Here is a 24,323-nt window from a genome sequence, read left to right on the forward strand (position 1 = left end):
GGTTTGAGCCAGCCAATCTCTAACTTATAGTGATCAGGAGAGACCTAATGCGCATGGCAAATTGCCCCACATCTGCCTGCTGCTATTCTTACACTCTCTGTTGAAGCAGCTGATGCTGGACACTGTCAGAAACAGGTTGCTGGACTGGAAGGACTTCAGATCTGATCTAGCAGGGCAATGCCTATGTCTCTGGATAGGCCAGCTGGACCTGGAGAAGGGACACTGGAGAGCTAGAGCTGATCTGTTTGGCACAACAAGCTCTGTTATATGTACTCAGGGCCTGAGTCTCTCCTGCCCCTTGTGTCCTCATGTGCACCCTGCCCCCCCAGGTAGAGTGGAGGGGGCCATCATAGGATGCTGTGCCACGCGGGTGCAGAATATTCCCAGGCTGACCTGGTAGCCTTTTACATCCACTTTGCCCAGGTGCAAGGGGCTGCGCAAAGGGGCAAGGCTGGGGAGACTCCAGGCCTTGGAGGGCGGGGGGCGAGGGATTAATGGTTGTGTTGTGGCTAATTTACTCCAGTGTGAAGTGGCTGCAAAATAACTGTAAAATGAGGTTGCCCTTCCCCCTAGAACATATCCCTGGTATAGGGTGCCTTTCTGGCAGCTACACACCTAGCACAGCAGGTGCTGTGCACCCCACAAGCCCCAGAAGTCCCCAACTTGCGCCCCAGCACTTCCCGGCGGGGGGGGGGAGGAAGGGGAGGAGGAGAGGGGACTACTGCAACTGAGGTTGCAAGTTAGGGTAGTCCTGAGGCTGCTGTAACTTGTGGCAGGGACCAATCTGCCCCCAGCAGCCTTTGGCTGGGGGAGACATAAGCAGCCCACCCCTCTGTCCCTGCACTGGGTTCATCGCTGATTCGCCCCAAGTGCCGAGGGCCAGGTGGCACCATCAGCACAGCGACGGATTTCTTCGCGGGGATGGGGACTCCGGGTGGGAAACGTGGCACTACTCGAGTCTGTTCACCGGGGCAAGGGAGCCGAGTCAGGAGGCAGTCAGCGAAGTGAGAAATACATGGGAAATTTGTTTGGCTTTCCCCCAAATATTTCATGGCATGCCCGTGCCAGCAGGCCCCAGCAAACACAGTCACAGGTCTTTATATAACACGCTCCAGGCCTCTTGTTACCTGCAGAATTACCTCACGCCTGTTTTAATGCACCTTCCCAGGCACCAGCCATGCAGAGGCTCTGATTGGCTACACGTTCGCCCCCACCTCCACGAGGACCATTGTATTCCTTCCGGGCGCTGCCTGGCCGGGTGTGTTGTGCTGCATGTTCCCCTTCTGGCTCTGTGCCTCTCTTTTTCCCCCCTTTCTCCTTCAGCTGCCCTTTTCACAGCAGCTGAATGAAAACGAAGGGGGAAACAAAGAGGGCCTTTTCCAAGTGTTTCTAGAGGGAGCTGCACGCGCACTGTGTTAGCAGCACAGAGCTCAGGTCTGCTAGGGAGCGACACATCCGACAGCCACAGTCTCCAGGTGCTTCTTCAGTCTTACCCTTCACCTAGTCCTTCACTAACTCTGGCTGGGGCTGAGAGAGGAATTCATGCTTCCTGTTCAGCAGCTTCCAAACTGAGGGCCTAATCCAAAATCCTTTAAGCCAAGGAGCAGGGCTTTGGCCGCAGCCCTGCAGCCTAAGCAGCAAGAGGGATGAATGTGTATTTCAGTTAAACCACCAAGGCAGTCTAACCCTTCTGTCAAACAGCCCCTATTTTCAGGTGTGTGACTGGGCTCCATTCTTGCCACATACTTGCTACACCCTAATAGGTGAATGGCAAGCCACACGCTGCAGCAGTTGGTGTTCCTCTTCATTTGCTAGATGCCACAGCCCTGATTATAGCTCCTGTTGGGACAGCCTGCATCATTGCAGTTATGGTGGGAGTCTCCAGAGGGTGCAGTTACGCTGCCTTACAGGTTCATAGCGCGGGAGTGCCCTCTGTTCGGTCTTTGCCGAATTGCTTGTAGTGTTAGTTTTGCAATGCATGTTCTTTTTTGGGGTGGGGAGCTGTGGCAAGCAACAAGATTGTTTAGTGTGTGTCTTATTCTCACCAAATAAGGGCAGTTCTGCGGGCAAGCTTAATCCCTGGGAATTGGGTGTTGGTGGATTGCCTGCATGCTGTTTGTGACCACCTCTGTTCCAGGACTGGTATATATAATCTAAACGAAACAAGTTACACTAAGGAAATTTCCAGACTCTGCATCAGTGATTCATGTCCAGTGGGCAGCCAACCTGCATGGCTCCCACAGCTGCTACCGCCCAGCAGAGGATAACAGCACAGCAGCACTCCAAAGGCCAGAGCCTGGGCCCTCTCCAGCAAAGGGGACAGAAAGGTCCCATGGTTTCCCTGGGTTGGGGAGTCATTGGTTGGTATAGAGCTGGCATAGCTGGCTCTGTGCCACTCCCTCTCCATCCCCCTCCACTAGGACAGAGGGAGCATAACCATAAAGTACTACGTTCCAACATTCTTCACCAGGGGTACAGCCCCTGGGGCCTGTTGCAAGCCAGTTCAGTTTAGTGAACACACACTGGACTTTGGGACTGGGATGTTAAAGAGGCCAGAGGAAGTTGAATGTCAAAGGGAGTGGGCTATGGGATTCCCTTTGGCCCCTTTGAAAATCTCAGCCTAGACAACCAAACTGCATTTCAAACCATCTTAACACAGGGAGGAAGACAGGTGAGAGGATGGAGGCAGCAGGCCCCCATGGAGAAAAATCCCTTCCAAACATGGCACTTACAGAGCTGTCTCTCAGGATGGCTCGTCCTTAGCCCTCCCAGCACCACCCCCATCTCAAGAGAGGATTATAAAGTCCTGTGTCCGACTTACAAAATCTTCTCTAATCCAGCTTTGCAGGACTTATCTTATTAAATGTATCTCCCGTCCCTGTGCTGGTTGGAGCTTCCCAGCCGGTTTCCTCTTGTTGTCACTCAGCCCGAAACAGAAGGAGCAGGGGGGCTGTGTCATCACTAGTGGCCCTCTCCAGTCTCATGCTCTTCCAAACAAGATCAGCGCTACTGGGTCGTCAGCTAAATGAAAGACTTTGCTAAAAACATGTTGTTCCCCTGCCCCCCATGTCAGATCAGATTTGGGAAGTGGGGGAGGTAAGGGGAAGTGTGGGGGAGTGTTGGTGAGAGAGAGACAAGCCGTTGAGCTTACACAGAGCTCGTCCCTGAGTCACATCAATGACAGCAAAATGTGAGCATGAGCTGTAGCTCACGAAAGCTTATGCTCAAATAAATTGGTTAGTCTCTAAGGTGCCACAAGTCCTCCTTTTCTTTTTGCAAATATAGACTAACACGGCTGTTACTCTGAAACTGAGGTAGCACTCACTCACATGCCTCTCAGTTTGGGCGTGCATCAGCCTGTCGCTGCTGAAACAGGCTATCCTTGTGGGTGCATAACTCAGGTGAGGTTAAAATTGGTCTGAGCTTCAGGGCTCAACCTAGGGGGCCTCTTCAGACCAAACTCAAAAAACAAATTCAATCAACTGTTTGTCAAATGATAGGAATGCCCAAAAATACAGACTATAATATAGTATACTACTAGCAAAATATATAGCGGGAGGTAGCACCAGCTATACATTAGGATGACGTGAAACGTCAGTGATAACCCACCCCCACATTTTAACACTTGCTTATATGGTTTCTAAGAAGTTCCTTGGAACTGAAGAGTCCCATGCTGGCTTTCAATCTCTGCCTTTTTTGGCAGAGGAGTGAGGAGGATGTGTAACATTTCTGCTTGCAACGGGTTGAGTGATTCCGTTACAAACGATTTTCTGTTAGAGCTCTTTGGTTGGTGGTTCTGCATTATTCTGTTTATGCCACAATTCTGGAGTGTATCCAGTTTTTCAGAAATAACGGCATGTAGACAAAGGCTAAGCACACGTAACATTTTATTTTATATGTGTCTGTATGTTATGCCATATAACACGTGCAGTACGTGGCCATGTCGTGTGTGGAATAAATTTTTTTATTCCTACAACCCATAAAATAAACTGCAGCCTCATTAAATAATCTGCACTTATTTTGAACTGTCTGTTGTCTCATTTGCCCACTGACTGCTGATTTCTGGCTCTTGGGACGCTAACATTATTTAAAAGCTAAAGAACCTCCCTCAGAATGTTTTATTTATTTTTCTGAAATGGTTGTCTGCAAAATTATAATGGTCTAAAGAGTGGGGCTGACAAATTTCACAACGGGATCAGTGACATTTTTAAAGTCCAATATTTCACAAGGCCAGAAGCACATCATGCGTTAGCCTACTGGAGAGCTAGAATTCCAGGCTCCAGGGGAGCGGAGATACAGCATTTGTATCTAGCCCGAGCTGCTCTGTGAGGTCAGACCTAAAATAATCACGATGTTGTGCTCAATTGGAAAGCTGTTTCAGAGGTTTGAAAATTGGGTTCGTTTGACTATTTCCTGAGACCTGAGCATAGGTATTGCAGCATCTGGCTCAAAAGACAGCCAGCTGTGAAAAACAGTATTAATACAGATGTTACAACTCTAAAATATTTTCTGTATTACTTTTTCTCTAATTTGCTAATTTCTCATAGTGCCTAGACCACATGAATAATGGTATGTGGTGGACTAGAGGCTGTATTAGCCCCTGTTTGATATTCGTCAATGAAATAAAAGAGGGTTTTTTTGTCCCTGTTTTGAATCAGCTAAATAAAACTTACACGTACATGACTTTGCCACATGAGTTTTGCAAGTATCCCAAAGTACTGTCTGCAAAAATCACCACACACTACTACATATAAAACGCACACACGCCCCAGCGGCCCTGGCCCTTCCAATCTGTCCACCCCCCCCAGCCAGTACGGTTGCCAGGTGTCCTGTTTTTGACCAAAACGTCCGGTCAAAAAGGCAAACTGGCAGCTGCCGGACGCTAAAAGTCTGATTACCTGCAGTAACTGGCCTCTGCCACGGGGAAGGGGAAGAGCAGCAGCTGCTACTGAAGCCTGGACAAGCGGATCGGTTTAGCAGCTGCTGCTCTTCCCAACCCTGAGCCTGATGAAGAGAACTGGCTGCCTCCCGGACCAGGCTCCAAAATAGGTACTGGCAGCATCTGGTTGGGGGAGGTTTAAACCTGTCTGCCCCCTACCCCGCTGTGCTCTGATTTCCACAGCCTCTCGCGCCAGGGACAGCCACCCCCCTGCCCCACTGTGCCCTGATTTCCCCAGCCCCTTACACCAGGGATGGACCCCCCACCCCACATCATAATTTGCCCTGATTTCCTCACCCTGGCCCCTCGCTCCAGGGACCGACCCCCCACACCTCACTATGCCCCAATTTCCCCTCCCTGGGCCCTCATTCCAGGGATGCCCTCCCGTGCTGCTTTTCCCTGCTTTTCCACCCCACCCCCTCATTCTGGGGACTGACCCCAACCATGCCCTGCTGTGCCCCAATTGGACAGGTGGGCAGGCTCCACATCAGCTCCTCCCAGCTGGGCTCTGAAGGCGGCAGGTGAGTCCTGGGGGATTTGGGGAGGCGAGCAACAAGGGCAGGGAGGGTGGAAACCAAGTGATGGGAATAGGGGGACAGGTGGGGTAGGGGGTGGGGCCTCAGGTGAATTGGTGGGGCAGGGGGTGGGGCCTCAGGGGAAGAGGGCAGGTCAGAGGTATTCAGTTTTCAGGGATTAGATATTTGGCAACCCTACCAGTCAGGCCTCTCATCTCATACCCTACCTTGGCCAGCCTCTCTCTGAGGCAGGTGTGGGGCCTGGTCATAGTGGGGAAGAAGGACCCCTCGCTGGGTGTGCAGCTCAGCCTACATAAGCAATGAAATATATAACCCACCAATATACGGAATAGTGTAGGTAAGTGGGGGCTAGAGGGGAGCTGGGGCAGGAATAGGTAACAGGTTCAGTGGGCCTTATTCTCTAGTGCCTGCACCCCGGGGTGTCATTTACACCAGCAAAAAGTGAGTGTAAGGTATAGGGCATATACTACCACACAGACCTGGCAGCATTTTACACCTGCTTTGCACTGGGGTAAATGGCTGCACTAAGTGAAAGGCACTGGAGAATCAGGCCCATCATACTCAATCTACCCACCCCATTACTTCTGTTGTTAATCCTTTCCTATATATATCTCTATATAGAAGGAACCGGATTCTCCACCACACTATACAGTTTAACACTAGTGTTAATCCAGGCTCTCTGGCCCACTCCATGCCTTTTGTGCTGCACTGGCATTGAAAGAGGGACAGAAACTGGCTGGATCTCCCTAGCTGCTGTTCCCTGATTTAGCAGCCACTCCACCAAAGTATGTGCCCACAGCATGTTGTGCTCTGATATGTTGGCTGGTCATTGGCCCCTGGGGGCTTGTGGCCAGAAAGTGCAGATTAGGAGAGCCTCTAGTTTGCACTAATCTGGGGGTTGGGGGCAGTGTAGAACCAGCCACAGGGTTAGGGCATTGCAATCAGGTCCTTTGCAGCTTCTGTACCCCTTTGTGCTTGCAGAATATGTGCCCAGCATACACGCTAGCCCATAGTTGTGAATGAATTTACATTGGCATAAAACCATTGTAACAGAGGGGTGAAGGAGGCCAACGGCATATTAACTTTGGCAAACCTGCCTGACCTGCTATGCCAAAACAATATTGCAATCCCTACAGCAAAAGACAAGCAAAAGGCGTGGGCGAAGTCGTGCCAGCAGATGTTTGTCTTCAGTCTTACATAACACAGCATAGCTCCTATTCCTTCAGCTGAGGTGTCTTACAAAGGAGTCAGTTGTTCAAGAAGGTGGGAAGCTAAGAACATGAAAGGCTGATTTGCCGGTGTTGCTTTGACCACACACCTGTGCCTGTACGGTCTAAGTTTCGCGACCTCTCGGTAGGATATTAAACAGGTGGCCTGTGGGCAGGTGGATGAGTGGAGAGCCATACCAGCAGTCTATGAACTATGAAGGCAGGATTTATGCATGAGCCTGCAGAAATCGTTATGCTCTCACTCCCTGGAGACACGCTGCTGGGAATGTGTGTGGGGACTGGGGCAATACAGGGCCATCACCACCAAGGGAGCTAAAAGCCACTCTCCCAGGGATAAAGAAAAGGAGTACTTGTGGCACCTTAGAGACTAACAAATTTATTTGAGCATGCTCGGAGGATACAGACTAACATGGCTGCTACTCTGAAATCTCCCAGGGATGCAACATTGCAGACAAATTGTCATTGCTTTTTTTTTCCTTCCAGGGGGTTTATTAATCTGAGCTATTGCCTTGCCCCTATGTGACATGCATAAGAAGACGAAACTAAAAGAAATCCTGCCAGCTAGATCTGATCTCCACAGCCTTGCATCTGCAAGGTATTTAAGCACATGCCTAGCTTTACACATGTACGGCGTCTCATTGACACCAGTTAAAGTTAAGCCTGGTCTCCCCTTGAAAGTTTTACAGCTATATACTCATTTCAGTGAGGGGGTGGCATTTTTTAACCAATATAGTTATACCAGCAAAAGCCCTAGTGTGGAAGCAGTTATACCAGTATAAAAGATGCCGAATACTGGTATAGCTAGTCTCCTTCCCATCAGGGCTTTGGACCTGTGCTCTGGCTCCGCTCCAGCTCCAGGCAAAAACCTGCAGCTCCACTGCTCCGGAGCTGCTCTGCACTCCAGCTCCAGGCTCTGCTCCAAAGCCCTGCTTCCCATACAGATATAGTTATACTGGTAGAAAGCACCTTTAGCCCAGTATAACTGCACCCACACGCAGAGGCTTGGACCGCTTTACCTACACTAGTATAGTTAAAGCAATACAACTTGCTAGGATAGACAAGGCCTGATTGCCATGCTTAGGTGCCTTTCTGCATCAGTGCCTATTTATGGATCCTGAAATTCTACTGGGACGTTGCTCAGCGCTAAATATAAACTAAACAAAGCATTCCAGCTCATCTACACTTTCCCTCTTTATTGCAGGCGGCTGCCAAGGGTCTTTCTTGAATAAGGTGGTTTTCTGTTTATCCTCCCTCTGGCCTTCACTGTTTAACGTATGTTTACTTTCAAAATCTGGCTGCTGCCCTGACAAATTTCACATGCTCTTACGCTATGGATTTGGTCTTGCTGCATCGCAGCCAGCTCATTCTGGCTGTTACTGCAGAGCCCACTCTATCATCATTGACTCAGAGCTTGCTCGACTCACAGTAAGGGGCAGGCCTCTGGGAGGTTCCTGGAGCAGCAGTTTCAGCGTGTTTGGCTGAGGCTTGAACAGCCTGGACTGACTCAGCACAATCTAAACCGCAGAGTGTTACAACCACTGGCTGCTGCAGGATCCTTGTCTACATCAGAGCTCCCAGCATCATGTCCCTCAGTGGAGCTGAGAAAGGGAATCCTGTGACTAGTTCTTGGCTGCTCCTGTCTGAAAACCAGTCACAGAGACATATGGTGCTTTCTCCTCTCTCTAGATGCCTCCCACCTCCACATATTGTGTGCTGGAGGTGTGTTGTGCAGAGGTGGCATGGGGAACAGCAGAAGGAAGCTGCCTTGGTGGTGAGGACAATCTGACTGAGAGAGAGGGCGGGGGCAGAAGTAGCCTACCTGGCTGTAGTTGCATAGCAATACTACCAGCTGTGAACTAAATGTAAACCAATACAACAATGTCAGCCTCAGTCTGAAGACAGCCTGAAACAATCGCTCTGAGAGATGTGAACTGCCCCACTGACCTGAATGGGATCTTGACTGTGAAACCTAATTATGACAATTTGAATGTCAACATTACCAGCTATTTCACTGCTGATCATCCTAGCAGACACACCGAGCGATTCATTCATTAGCTGCAGGGAAAGCTATAGGGACAGGAGGCACAAAGACACCTGGTTGCTGTTAAGGGTTGCTGAGGAAGGAAATTTAGGAGTTCAAGGCCTCACTCTCAAAAATTTAAAACCACGTCCAGACCTGCTTATAAGGAGAAGTGAAAACAGAAATTCATACTCTCCCCTGAGCCAAAACATCATCCACTTCCAAAGTGACCAAACCTGCCTCCTCCATGCTTCTTGGTGTCCATGAACGCCAATGGTCCCCTTCTGAGCTGCCAAAATCTTCCACTTCCCCATAACAGTGTCTACAAGACACCAGTGGAGCTAGTGGAAATTTCAGTCAGGCCTTTTGGGGGGTGGGGTGGGGGGACAAAATTGACTTTAATCAAAATGGATGTTTTGTGGTAAAGTCTGTTTTTGACAAAATTTGGAGGATTTTCATCAAAACCATGAAATCTTGAAACCCAGCTGGTTTTGGATGGCTATTGCTGGAAAATGTTTAGTGTTGATTTTTTTGGACAACCCCCCAAAAACTGTTGAAGAAAACTTTTGATGAAAATGTTTATTTGCTTTCATCGCGATGTGTTACCAGACCAAAAAACATTTCCCGATTCAGTCTAATTTTTAGTACAAAACTCTGTGGCATACTGCCACTTGGGGGCCAGTGCGAAATAAACGGAATTTAATAACAAAAGAAATAAGGGAGACCGCACTGATTTTCCTTTGCATAGTTAATCAAATTAAAGCCTCCATTTTTTAATGTACCTGAAGCAGCTGCTGCATTTCCAATCTATGCCACCACGGAGCTCCGGAACCCAAGGGTTTTTGCCATCACGTACAGGTCCAATTTGCCACACAGTTCTTGGTTTCTTGTCTATCTCTACTGGATTCTCTTAAGGCCTGATCCAAAACCTATTGAAGTCTATAGGAGTCTTTCCATCATGCCAGTGGGTGCTGGATTGGATCCTTGTTGAGAGCATCACATATTTTGAATAGAAACGTGTTAGATTAAAATAGTTGTAATTTGTGCATTCATGAACTCACCATTCCTGTAATACTTTGAAAGGTCCATAATTTCTATATCAACTGCGGAAGCTTCTCATCATAACTATATAGCCCAAGTCTCCAATCCATGCCACTGATGTATCCCCACTGAACCTTGTGGTGATGTGCTGGCATAAGACTGAGAGATGGCCCAAGCTCATTTTATGTGTTTAAAATAAGGCTAGAGTCTCCCCCCTGCATTTCAAGCTCTGGCGTTTCTTGGTTCACCCCTGAGCAAGCATGTTATTTGAGCGTAGGCTGGGATATTTAATACAGACATACAAGCTGTTGTTTTGGTTTGCTATTTTTTTGTTAAGGAACTCTGCACCATCGCCCTGTCCCCCACATCCCAGAGGATAATTAATGCTAACGTCATTTCACTTTAGGCCAGCTGCTGGACTCAAGAACAGATGTTTTATTGTTTGCACGGAATGCAGAACAAACAACTACACTGCAGTGAAGTTACCCCCCGTTCCCTCTCCCAAAAACTGTTCAAAATGAGCTATAGCCCCAAAGAGGAGCCTGGAAGCAGAGTGGATAATATTTATACATCTAACCAAATGTGAACCCCGATGTGTGACATATAAAACCCCCTACAGCATACACAAGTCGTTGCAACTCGTGTGTGTGTGTGCACGCGTGTACCTGCATGCAAGTCAGCGTGAGCAGAGATATTTCTGTGACACATAAGAGATGACTAAAGAAGAATTTTAAAAAGCTCAGTGAAATTACTAGTCTTTTTCTTTCTGCTGCCAAACCAAGACACAAAAGCTTCCGCTAGTCTATGTATAATTATTAGGGCCCTTAGGCACTTCCAACCCTCACAATCAGAATATGTGCATCTCATTCTCTGTTCATTCAAGTTTGCCTCCTTTGCCACAAGGGGGTGCCCTGTGGATTCAATCGCATAACTGATGACATGAAATGCAATCTGCCAGGAGCCCCCCTTCAACCACTGAATGGTTTTGGGAGATAACCAAACGCATCCCAGCCCCTCCGTGCTTTCAAAGTCCAGGAAAATGACAACGTCTCTCGTTACAGCGCCGTGGGGTTGGGAGAAAGGCACTGAACTTTAGTGGTTGTGAATTATTGATCTGTCTAGGAATAGCTCTGAACTTCAGCACCCATATAGGCTTGAACTGTAAATAGAGTGGCCAGGCCCCCTCGCTGATCAGCAGCAGCAGAAGGAGCTGCCATACACATTTATATTCCAATCAGCTTTAAGGACCCTATTTTACTTCCTAGATGTCAGACAAATATGTACAAAAAACCGCAACCATGGTATTATAAGAGAATCAGAGAAGCTGGAGTGGGGAAATATCTATTGGATCATCTTGTCCACTCCTTATTAGTTCAGGATAGTTCCTTAACACAGCTGAGTGAATTATTAATAATGAGTCAGTGAATGTCACCTCTTTTGCTGGTGGTGCATTGGTCACAAACAGATTGCAGTTTTCTCCAATTTTTCTGAGATTTGAAATGACCTGCCAGGTAATTTTGGCAACTAACTTTTGGTCCACAGCTGGTTCATGAACAATTCATTAGAAAAGTGTGCAATATTCAACATCCAAGCTGTTTTGATAGTACACATAGGTCACATGGTCCTTGAAAGGACGAGGAGAACTGTTAGAATCAGATTTCTGCAGCAGATTCTTGTGATTCAGAATGAGTTTCCGCAAATAGTCTGCAATATTTGCGTAAAATGTGCTGGTTGGATGAATATGAATGTTCACTAGAACATTTGCAAACAGTGAACACAAGAAAGACACAGCCCCAACTAAAGTGAATTTGTTTAATCCTTCAGAGGTATATCTGCCGTACATTTACTTGTCTGTATTTATTTGCAGGAAGGGGGTATTTAGCCTGATTTGCAGTTGTAAATACTACAGCTGAACTGATAAACCAGGTATAACTGCCCGAAGGGACCATGGGTGCAATTGCAGACATACACATAAATGCACACAGACCTCAGAAAGTCAGGCCTGCTCCATGGACTATGAGCTGTGGTTTAGCTATAGGTGCAGAGCCCTGTATGAAACACTGAGCAAAGTCATGGAAAACATTTTCTTTATGAGGTCAGCACACGACCAGCTTCTTTTTCAAGGGGACTTTGAACAAACCTGAGAATGTTTCCTTTGTACTTTAATGGGGTAGAGGTTGGGGAAACATGAACCTTCCCTGAGCCGAGCAGAGACTGAAGAGCCACAAATACAGATGGAAGGATTAATGTACAAGGAAGAGCAACCAACCTTTCACCTGCTGACCGTTCACCCACTATTAAGAGGACAGACTGCATTTGAAAAAAGAGTGATCCACTGGAAATCCTAGGGAAAAGCTGACATGCTAAAGAATGAAATCATCCAGCTGGCAAAATGAAGCTTTTAGGGCAGGTTAATCATGGACCTGGAAAACAAAATACACCGAGATTTGTGTGTGTCAGCTGCAGTCGACCCAGCCATCTAGTGCCTCAAACGGACTGAGGTCTTCACTTTCCCATGGTGGAAGGACAGAAGAGGAACCCTCAAAAAGCCAAGACAACGGCACTTCAATTTGGCTCGTTTGTGCCAACCATCAGATTGAAACATGAGCAGCCAAAAAAACTGCATCTGGTGCAAGCAAGACAGCATGTAAATTATTCAGTGATCCAAGTACCCTCCACAATCCCATATCAGAGAGATACTAGAGCTGGTGACGGTAGCCTGATGATAGAGGTTTCCAACATAGGACTGGGGTTTGTACATCTGACTTTTGTCCTGCACTGGTTTGTGTTTTAGATCTTAGCCTGTCTCAGTTAATCTAAACTCAGTCTGCTAGTGGGTGCCAGGCTCACAAAACTTCTCTGCAAGACAGTTTGCTCCACCTCATTAGATATTGCTCCCCGACAGACCTGGGAAGAGGGGAAAGGTAATGATGTCCCCTCTCTCTTTCCTCATCTGTGTCAGCCAGTTAGGAACAGAAGTTGCCAGACTGAATCAGACCCATGGTCCATCTAATCCAGAATGCTGTCTCCAACAGTGGCCCGCACCAGATGCTTCTGAAGCAAGTGCAAGAAAGTGGACAGCTACAAGATAGCCAGCCTCCATAGGTCTCATCCCAATCCCTAATAGTTATCATTAATTATTGTAGCACCCCATTGTGCTAGGTGCTGTACAACCTACGGGCTTACCATCTGAAGCATGAGGGTAGAACTTTCACTCTCTTCTTTGGAGCCTCTTTTGGGATTTGTTTTGTTTTGCTTCACTCTTGACGTGGTGTCAGGGGTCCCCTGCCGAAGGTGACTTGAGAGATTCTGAGTTTGGCTCTTGCTGGCCCACGCCATCAGTAACGCTTTTCCTGGTAGCTGTACCATGGTGGGCTGTGAGCTCATCACCTCTCGGAAACCAAACAGGGTCGAGCCTGGGGAGTATGTGGCAGGTGGAGTCCCAAGGACACTGCAAAAGGGATTGTCACTGGTGATTCAGAAGGGTGATTCCCTCTGAGAGTCTGCCGACACTGCAGCTGGGAGCAAGCCGCCAGCCCCGGGAAGACAGGTTCCTACTGGCCAGACTCGAGCTAGGGTGCTAAAAGGGTGCATGGCCGTTGTGGCATTGTCAGCAGTCAGACTCTCAAGCCCACCTGACCCCCCGGGTCTGAGCACAGGTGGCTAGACCAGGTCTGGATCAGAGCCGCAATGTGCACAGTGCTATTATTAGCAAGCTAGCTCAAGTATGTCTACCTGGGCTGGAAGGCTCACTCTCAGCTACAGTGTAGACGTACCCTGGGCCATTACTGAACCAATGCCCAAGCAGGAGGCTAGGCATGCTAGCAGACACTGAATTGCTGGAGGCGACTAGCGTGTACTGGGGCACTCTCTCATGGTGTAATGCTGCTGTTGGCACAAAATTGTTCCTATGTTTCACCCAGAGGTGGCTGCATTTCAATGGTGAGTAATCTCTGCTGTAAATATGCAAACTCTAAAGTGCTTTGGGATCCTGCTGTTGAACTTTTAGCAACTTATCCCTGGTGTGGTCTAGTGGGCGGAGCACTGGATTCGGACTCAGGTGACCTATTTGCAGCTCTGCTGCTGGCCTGCTGGGTGACCTCGGGCACTTGGCTGCTCTGTGCCTCAGTTTCCCCATCTGTAAGAAAAGGGGACAATGATACTTATTTTCACTGTAAAGTGCTTTGAGACCTACTGATGAAAGAGCAATATAAGAGCTAAGTGTTATTATTACTTCTGCTTTTCACCCTCCAGCTGGTTCCTGTACCTGCTCTAATCCTCAGCACTGTACTAGCAAGACCCCTGTACACTAGAAGCCATCGAGGGGAATTGACAGGTGTTAATGTTCCTGTGTTGAGCATTGCCTGTGGTCTCATGGGACAGGGAGAAGCAGAATCAGCAGAAAGGTGTTTAGCAGAGGTAGGTAAGTGTTGCACCCCTCCAGGCCATGGTCTAGTGTGCGAAGAGAAAGCTGGGCCAGGTTTCTTGAGTAGAAGGCAAGAATCTTGGCAACTTTTGACTCCCCAAAGCTTCCCCTATCATTGATCTGTCAAGATTTGTGCTGACTCAGGCCTCATAACCAGGGTCTCTTTGCAGATCCAAAGAGGCCGCTGCTCCCCTCCTCCCCCTTCTCCTCTCCTTCAGGATAGCACTGTAGTGCTTCCTGTCTCCCCCCCTTGTGTATTGAGATTGTAAGATCTTTGGGGCAGGGATTATCTCTTGTGCACTGTGGGGCAGATCCTACACTGGTATAAATTGTAACCGCTGCTTTGACGCCCAAGGAGCAATGACAATTTATGCCGGCAGAGGACCTGCCCCATGTGTGTACAGCACCTAGCACAGAGAGGCCCCGATTCTCGACTCTAAACACTACTGTGATACAAATAATAGCAGGAATGCTGCTGCCATTGGCTGACTCCCTCCTTAGCTCCAACTCAGCACTAGCTCCCACGGAGGAGAGCCCATGGTGGCCACGCTGCCTCCATCTTGGCCAGGAACTTTCATTGCCATGGGTAACCTCCTGCAATGCTCTGCCTCTGGTGTGACACTCCCCATGCTATTTGGATTATTTTCCCTGTCTTCAGCACCCCTAGGATATGCCTAGCTGACCAGTCTCTCTGAATCAGCATGCTTCCTTTGCACAGATATTACCCATCCTCATTATCTTCCATAGAATCATAGGACTGGAAGGGACCTTGAGAGGTCATCTAGTCCAGTCCCCTGCACTCATAGCAGGACTAAGTATTATCTAAACCATCCCTGACAGGCGTTTGTCTAACCTGCTCTTAAAAATCTCCAGTGATGGAGATTCCACATGTCAAAAACCCTCAAATGAGACCCAAGTTCTGCACTGCACATCTGCTTTTCTGATGTTAAAATGGGTCTCTTGCCCAATGGGGTGGAGCTGACCAGACAGGGCTTTGATTGCTCCCTCCCTGGGAGCCTCTTTGCTGTCCTCTCCTTTGGGGGAGTTCTATTCCTGTTGTGGGATCTTACACAATTTGTAACCCCAGAGTCTTCTCTCACCCTGACTTTCTATTGAGTCTCATGCAGTTTGTGAATCTGTCAGTCTTCTCCCTGTGAGACCATTACACCTTACAGTCTAGCTTCTCCTTAACACTGAGATCCTCCCTATCCCCATATGCATCGTCTTTGCTGGACTATGATACCTTGTTATCTTGCAGGCCCAGCCCAGATGGTACTTTTTCCTACTTCTGCTTTTAAGAAGATATGGAACCTTCAAAGGGAATGGAGAGAAGGAGGGCAGATATTGATTGCAATCCTGGGAGGAAGGCGGACTGTACTTGACCAGCCCTGATATTCTGCTTTTGTGACCAGGTGCCTGGGATGGTCCACACTGAGAATGCCACCATTGCAAGACTGCAAGAAACGGGGAAGACAATCCCACAAACTGGTGGTTTATTCTATAATTAGATTCACCAGACCAGTAGCAAGAGGGCTAATACAGACCTGTCAGGCATTCCAGTCCTTGGTTCCCATCCATACAAACTGGTCACAGAGAAGGAACCGCATGGACAATCGTAATGCAAGCTTCTCCTGTCCTGCCCACCAATGTGCCTCCCCGCTGATCTTCAGAGATCACTTCTTGGGTAAGAGGGCAGATCAGTCTTTGGGCCTTATAGGCCCTTAGCTCCTCTGCTGAGACAGCCAAGAAGGAGGCCAAATAATGTCAATTGTGATGTCATCTCACCAAGCCCACTGAACAGCCAGAGGAAGGTAGGGACCTGGGTTGGGTTTGAACCAGGGAGTGAATGGTTGCATCTCTCACAGCAGTACTAATCCCCTTGGACTGGTGCTTTGGGGAAGAGCTCAGCACTTTACACAAAGCAGGCTGCATGACTGATTTCAAAATATGGGGGAGAGGAGGAGGAAAGTTTCACATCTCAATAGTGAGAGTTTCCTGGAGACCACTTCCCCATCTGTGTCGCAGCAAGCTTGTGTGTAACTCCGCCAGTCGCTTACCTGAAAGAGTGAGATTAGGAAAGTATATTATTTGTAACTGGTGGCTCCAGTCCCTAAGGTGGTTCCCATTTCCTCTCCTCTTCTTATATGGCAGCAGCTATTAATGGAGGCAACTAAGCTAGCTTCTCTTGCTCCTTTCTATCAGCTCCTTTTACAGCCCTCCAAGGTCTTCTTTGTAATTGAGTGGCTGGACATCTCCAGAAGCAAAGAGGTTGAGCCATTCCCAATATACCAGCCAGTTCTCCTCAATAAACCAGCCAGTGGTAACCAACGTTTGAGACAAAATCCCAGGGATTCGTGTTGTTCCTTCGTTTTTGTTTTACCACATAAAATATTAAAACTTTTCAGGGTAAAGAAAGTTAGGTTGAAAATAATTCCTAATAAATTGAAGGATTAGACTGAAAGAGTTTGGCTGGAGAAAAAGGTTAGCTAGATAGATGGTAGATAGATAAAGATGATACTTAATCACAAATTGAAAATTCAAAGCCAAGTGTTCTGAAGCAGCTATTAAATCTGGGCTCCCACAACTGGATCTTCTATTGCTGGGGGCAGAGCTTACACGTGCTCAAGCTTGGGGGCTTCCAAGAATTTGGCTTTGCATGCACCACTGGCATCTAGATCAGGGAGTCAGAGGTCTACCTACCCAACGTCGGCTTGCAAAAGCTGTCTGTACATGCCAATACAAGTCTTGGGTACCCCAAAACTGTACGGTCAAAAAACCTGCCCATTCAAATGTAAAGGCTGCTTCAAAACTCTGGCCCTAAAGATCAGTCCTCATCCCATTGAAGTCAATGGGAGCTTTGTCATTGACCTGAACAGGAGTGGGATCTCTCCCCTAACCACTTTGTAAAGTGTCTGCTTTCCAAGAGAAGAAACACAGGCAGTGTTGCAGAAGAAAGGGGGGAGAGGGGAGAATGGAAGTGGTGGGGGAGAAAGAGAGGGACTGACCAGCACAAAAAGCCTCATGACAACAATCATACCTTTTGCTACAATTGGCATTCATTCCAGTAGGGCCTGAAGTGTTGTTGTTTTCAGCTTTAATTCTGTCATTACAAACAGGCCGATCTTGTTTCCCCAGAGCTCACAGCTGCTTCCCAGGATGAAGCCTTCGCTCATTTCTTGGACCTGAATGCAAGTCTGTGAGGTAATGGATGATGGTGTTTTGCACTGGTTAGAATAGTAATCATCATGAGGCCTGAAAGAACAGTCCCTGCTTCTGTACAGCTCTGACATCACCCTGGACACGGATGTTGCTGGGACACTTGAGCCCCTCCTCAGCTGTTGGTTTCAGACCAACCCATGGGAGGGATGAGGAGTTGGTTAGAAAGAGACATTTTAGACATTCCAGACTGTGTGCCTTCTGGATTGGCTAAAAATAACCAAATCAAGTGAACCCAGGTCATGGCAGAAACCTGGTGGAGAATCAGTTTGGCTGGTTACCCTTTTCCCTTCTTCCCCCTCTCTTTGTCTCTCTTTATAAAATCAATCAAGATAGCATCTAAAAAGAGGCGCTCATTCCTATTCTTCCTCTTGTTAGACAAGGGGTAATAATTAGAAACAGATGTCAGCTTGCAATAAAAGGGCTAAGTCACTCCCTCCGGGTGAAGCCTAGGAGGCAAGTTGGCAATTTCAGATGTTTATTAAGAGTGCTCAGGTCTGGGGTGTGATCTAACTGGTCCTCAGGTACTCACGGAGTTGGGGTTACCCAGGGAATGGGTGCCAGAAGATGGAGAATTCTAATATGTATAGATGCAACCCATGCCTGGCTGGGATCAAACCTGGGGACTTCTGGAGCATAATGCATGAGCCTCTACTGCAGGGGTCTCAAACTCAGTTTACCGTAGGGTCAGTTCCAGTCCTCAAATCCTTCCAGTGGGCCAATAATGTGACTGAAGAAGGTGTTCAGAAAAGAAAACATTGATATTGTATTTTTTATTTCAAATTTCTTAAAAATAATAAAACTGTCATACAACTTTATATAATTCTTCCCCTGCCAGAGAGTTTTTAGTGTTTGCCAGACACCTGGCAACGCTTCAGTTCTGTCAGTTTGTTGATGTTTGGCCTCAGTGACTGAGCAGTTGACACCTTCAGGATTGCAGCAAGGTGTGCATCAGACAGTTGTGTTCGGTATTTTGACTTGTTTATATTCACTGTGGAAAAAAGTGACTCAGCCTCCATGGCTGAGTCTGCCCGGCGACTAGTGATGGTATCTCTGTCCCTCTCCCCCAACCAATGGGAGCTGCAGGGGGTGGCGCCTGCAGCAGACAGAGCTGGCTGCATGGATGTCTCCTCCACAGGGCACAGTGGGGAGGTTCTTGGGCCGCAGATGGGCTGCGGGCTGGGACTTTGAGACCCCTGCTCTACAGCATGAGCTAAAAGACACAACTCTATTAGCCAAGGCTGTAGCAGGCTCATCAATCTCTAGCTCAGCGATTCTTAAACTTAAACTTCACGCTAGCCCCGGTGTCCCCATTAAAATGGGCTCGGGACCCACTTTGGGGTCCCAACCCACAGTTTGAGAACCACTGTGTAGCTGGTCTAGCTGCCACTAGAGGGGGACAGAGTGCCACACCAAGCAGGCATGGGCGACATCGAGATGGGGGCATCCCTACATAATCGGTTGAGGCCCCACGTAGTTGCTCTAGGGCAGGGAACCTGTCAGCCCCAGGAGACCTTAAAACCCCAAACCCCAGCTCTGGCTCCAGCCTGGACTCCAAGAGCTGGTATGCTTCCTGCTGGAGCTGTGGACCCTGAAACGCTGGCAGGTTTCAAATGGAAACTTGCCTGTGTTCTGGAGAAAGTTTTGTCAAATTTGTAGTAGATTCAGTGAAACATTTCATGACAACACATCAGCATTATCCAATTATATTACCTTGCATTGAAAAATTGCCAACTTGCTCTGCTGCTAATTCACCTGCCATTGATTCTTCTCCCCCTGGGTTTGCGATCTAGCTGGGCTGGCTCTTACACTGCTCTCCTCCAGGGTTTTGCTGGAATGTGCTGGCTATTCTGATGTAAGCGGGATTTTGGTTCCAGTTGTGATATAATTACTTGGCTGGCTGGCCTCCCTCCATGGTGCACTGCCCGTCTCTTCTGTCTCTTGGGGCCTAGCTGTCTCTTTGCTGGCCCGAGGGTGGTGCCTACCAGCTAGAGCTGGGAAGAAAATCTTTTATTTATTTATTTATTTATTTGGTCCACAAAAAGTTGATGAAAATGGACTTTTTTTTTCATGAAAATTTCCATTTTTGTTGCAAAGCCATTTTTGCCATTAAAAAAAAATACTTTGACCAGCTCTACAGCTAGCTTCTTGCATTACACTTTGAATGCACACTGTAGAGTTTGGGGTACAGGCAATATGAAGACCCAGCTTCTGGTTTTCTGCTTAGCACGACCCCCCCTTCTCAGCCTCTGACCACCTCTGTGCCCGTCCTGCTAAACATGGCTTCACCAAACATTCAGCTACCTCTCCGGGGTCTGTCCAGTTTGCAGCCAACTGGCAGCAGCAGCAGGAGAGGGGATCTATGCAGAGGAGAGGCAGGCGGGGAAGGGACAGAGCAGAGGTCAAAGCTTTCCTACACCTAGCACCAAGCAGCTTTCGTCCTCCTAGAGGGTGGCTTAAAGACCAAAAAGGAGCAAGAGTGACTTCTGAAAGAAAACAGATGGGGAACAAATTGAATCCTGCTGTGGACCAGTTCATAGAGTTCAAGTGATTTGTGAATGAATGTGGATAGTTTGGAAGAACGGCAGTGACCTTACTGAGACAGACCAGCCACCAGGGCGGGGGAGGGGAAGAAATGTTTGTTCACCAGCCCAGCAGCTATTTCTGACTTCAGGGGCCTGAGGTGATAAGCAGGCAGAGGAGGTCAGAGAATGTTTTCAAGTAAATATTAGTAGGGTGGGTATGGTAGAAGCAGGGGAGGGAAGAGGCCCTTAATGAGTCATCAGAAACCAGACAGCAACCGGCATGATTGAGTTTTCCCTATGTTTCAGAAGTGCTAATCCCCTCGCCACAGACACGGCAGCATTGTCGATAATAGTTCTGAGTAGTTTGGAGCACTTGAGCTGTTGCTCTTGTGTCACTGTACATACGGGAAGTCTACACTATGCTCCCGTCCCCACCCACACCTCCCTCTCCAGATCACATTGCACCACGGCCTTGTCCCATGGGAGAATGCTGACGTGCCCTGTTCTAGTCCACCGGCACCTGCTTGAGCCAGCCAGACCTTTGGGATCCCCACCGCTACTTGTTCTAAGAATCGGTTTTCTCTGCTGCTTCTCTCACTCCAGGGTGTCTTTGGCCCGCCACTCTCTTTGACCCAGATGTCACCCTTGTACCCTTCCCTTTGTCCCATCCCTGTGCTAACCCTCTGAGTCCTGCCCAGCTGTCCAAGCTCTGAAAGCTGCTGCGCTAATTAGGTCCATGAGCAAGGAGCAGCTAATACGCAGAACCGATTCCATTACAGGACGGCTGTTCCGTCTTGTTTACTGAGCTCCCTGCTGCATATCCTGTGTTAGGAGGATTCCTGGAATCAGAATTTATGTCAAACGCTCCTCCCCGGCCCTCCCACCTACCCCCCCAAAAAAACCCCCCCACATAACATAAACACAGGCTGTTGAAAGAAGATCCTAGCATGTGACTTCTAACTGGTTTTGTTGCCCAAATGGGAGGCAGAGTGTGATGGCCCCACCAAACAGCACTTTTCCTCTGTCTGGGCTCGCACAAGGGGCTGGCTTCGTAATTGTTTTGAATTTAGTTCTTTTTAACCTTTCCTCTCTCTTATTTTAAAGCAAGGAGTGGATCTCTGGCTGGAGAAATTAACATTAAAATCCATCAACCTGTTAGTTAACCCCAAGAGAGAAGAAGCAAGAGGACAGCTGCCTGATCACATCCCCAGCCTCCTTTCCCACTGCCAATTCCTCCCTCTGGGATCACCCCATGACCCCATTGAGAGGTAGAGAGGAATCAGGAATTTTACTGCTGCAATAGAACATATACATCCCTCAGCAAAAAGAGTGTAAAGTGGAATTAAGGCTGTGTTAAAAGCCAATCAATAGCAAGGTGGAAGGTGGGGGGGATTTAACAGAACCTCAGTTTTAAAGAACAAAAAATCTGTATGAAAGCCAGGAAGTTAACAACAAATACTAATCTCTGAAGGTTACTCCTAAAGAATCCCAACCACTGTAAAACACGAATGCTCAGAGTTCAGGTTACCCAAACAACCTTGGTTCTGTATTCATAGCACTACTGTGCACCTTCACAGAAAGGTAAACAGATGTGTGTATAACAAGTATCTCACCCGTTAACATTTTAAAACCCCGCTAGTTTGGAGGAGCCATAAATTCTTGAGATCTCTTTAATCCTGTGTGCTTTAGCTGTTTCTCTTGCAAGTACAGACATCTTAAAATCATGTGGTTTATATAGCACCTAGCTACAAGGTGCACTGCAAATAGTATTATCCCCATTTTACAGATGGCGACTGAGGCAGAGATAAAATGGCCAGATTTTCAGAAGTACTCAGAACTCACAAATACCACTGAGGTCCATGGGAACTGCAGGTGCTCACCACTAACTGTCAGTTCAAAGTTACCAAAGTCTCTTTCTAAATTTGGATTTAGCAGCTGGAAGGGGGGGAAGGATAGCTCAGTGGTTTGAGCATTGGCCTGCTAAACCCAGGGTTGTGAGTTCAATCCTTGAGGGGGCCATTTAGGGATCAGGGCAGAAATTGGGGATTGGTCCTGCTTTGAGCAGGGGTTGGAGTAGATGACCTCTGAGGTCCCTTCCAACCCTGATATTCTATGAACTTTAGGTGCCTAGGCTAGAAAATTATAGCTTGTGTGACACATGCAAGTCATTGACACAATTCAGATTTCCTTTCTCTTGCGGATGCACTAGACGCCAGTGCCACCTGGCCAGGTCAGTTACTTCTCGGCATTGCAGTTCGCTCACAGCCAATTTGCACCCCATTTCCACGTCATGTGAAGCTACAAACTCAGCAGCTGGCCAGCCACTGGTACCTAGCACAGCAGATGACACGCAGCATGTGACTTTTGGTGCTTGCCCGTGCACAGTGTGGTACTCCGACTAATATCCCCTTCTCCTTGCCCAAGATTCCTCACTTGAAGCTGACCAAGGAGGCGTGCTGAAAACATGGAGCGACACAGGGTCAGGATGGCTGTTATCAGGTCTTTCCCACGCACCTCCCCATCTCACAAAAAGACAGTGCCTACTGCCAGCTTTGCATTAGTGGCATTTATTGGTCATTCAGAGACAGTCTTTGCATTGTGTGAGCTGGGCCAGAGAAGTCAGCCATAAGAGAACCTTACAGTGATCTCCTTTACAACCCCCCAAGATCCACACAGCTTCCAGAGCAGAAAGTTCCTCTTAGGTGTCAACTAAGAGGCCATTTGGCTAAAATAAAAAGTCTAGTATCCACTTAATACCTAATCAGGGGCTGCCTCCTGCCCCTGCAGGGGAATGGACTCTGATCATTCTAATAGGTCTTCTCCATCTCCAGCTTCCATGGTCCCGGTTTTATCTGGATGACAAGTCGTGCTGCAGTTCCCATCCCCCTCTCTTGGCATCTGACTGGGGCTGTTGCTCCCTTCCTCATTGCAAAGGCTTCTGAGGAGACACCCTGTACAAGCAGGCATGACCTTTGCACTAACAGCCAATATGAGAAGACCTAGACCGGCCGCACCTTTCTTCTTCTCCCCAACAGCCTTTGGCTCTGACTCTTCTCTCCATAATTCCTCCCCTGCCAGTCCTGGGACCCATTCACCCTCTGACAGGAGATAGGACCCCACACACTTACATGGAGGAGTAGTAGGGGGAGAGAGGTGGCTTGAAGACCACAAGTTCTGTTACCCTCTTCCTTGCTTTTGTAGGGTCACCTACTAAGCTTGTTGTTCCCCATTCCCTTGTCTGCATCTTCAGGGAAACGGCCTGCGTCTGCCTGCCCATTCAGCAGCAGCAGGATTGAGAAATACTGTGCCAGCCATGCGCCTTCCTACAGCACCCTAGGGACTTGCCTCATTCTTAGGCCCAAGGCCCTGTGAATGCACCATGCGGATATCTTGATTATCACTACAAAAGTTTTTTTCTCCTGCTGATAATAGCTCATCTTAATTAATTAGCCTCTTACAATTTGTATGACAACTTCCACCTTCTCTGTATGTATATATATATCTTCTTACTATATGTTCCATTCCATGTACCCTATGAAGTGGGCTGTAGCCCACGAAAGCTTATGCGCTAATAAATTTGTTCGTCTCTAAGGTGCCACAAGTACTCCTGTTCTTTTTGCGGATACAGACTAACACGGCTGCTACTCTGAAACATGTGGATAGGGCACCCCCAGAGCACACAGGGCAGAGGGGAACAGGGGATGGTAGACTCACACCCTATTGGGAAAGGAGGTGTATCTTCACAGTATGGTCACAAGGTGAAAACATTTGCTAGTTCTTGCAGCCCAGTTTGCCTGTCAGTGAACAGAAACAGCTGTGTGGGGATGTGGTGTATGTGTGGTTACCTGCAAAAAAAACCTGCCATTGCGTGTTAGGGAGAAACTGATGTCATGGGTATACTTTGCTGAGCAGCTCAGCAGTATACATATGATGCTAAATGGGAGAGAAAACTCCACCCCAGACCAGACTGTATTATCCGCCCCACCACTCCGAGCTGAGTTTGGCCCCATCACACATGCTGAAGTTCAAGAAGCCCTAACCTGTGACAAGTCATAACCTGTGAAGCAGATCCAGGTCCCTCCTAGATGGTGAAAGCCAGTGAAGAACTGTGCCTACTACTAAGGGAAATGCCTCCTTCAGTGAAGCACACTGCGAACCTGGGAAGCCAACTGCCAGAGGGAACACCATACCATAAATCACATCGGGCCTGACACACTGTTGTCAGAATCTGTATCTGAAAGATGATATGTAAGGTGTCACACATGAACAAATAACATGCAATTCATTAATGTTATTGTGTGATGTATGTATAGGCAGTGTATAAAGATATACAGTTGAGTGCTGGAGATGTTCTTAAAAGGTGTTTTGCAAGCAGTTCATAAGCCCCGCCT

At 48.0% G+C, this 24,323-nt stretch overlaps 1 long non-coding RNA gene across 2 annotated transcripts; it reads left to right on the forward strand.

Moving 5' to 3' along the window:
• Nucleotides 1-4,960: 4,960 nt before the first annotated feature.
• On the forward strand, nt 4,961-23,627 carry LOC140915934 (uncharacterized). 2 transcript variants are annotated; one of them, XR_012160326.1, is made up of 4 exons: nt 4,961-5,049; nt 14,020-14,188; nt 17,327-17,392; nt 21,037-23,627. It is a non-coding gene; the product is annotated as an uncharacterized lncRNA (long non-coding RNA). The 2 variants fall into 2 exon arrangements; XR_012160325.1 differs by having other exon boundaries at nt 14,020-14,184.
• The last annotated feature ends 696 nt before the right edge of the window (nt 23,628-24,323 follow it).

Source organism: Lepidochelys kempii, chromosome 8 (assembly GCF_965140265.1).
Source record: "Lepidochelys kempii isolate rLepKem1 chromosome 8, rLepKem1.hap2, whole genome shotgun sequence".
NCBI lineage: Eukaryota > Metazoa > Chordata > Testudines > Cheloniidae > Lepidochelys > Lepidochelys kempii.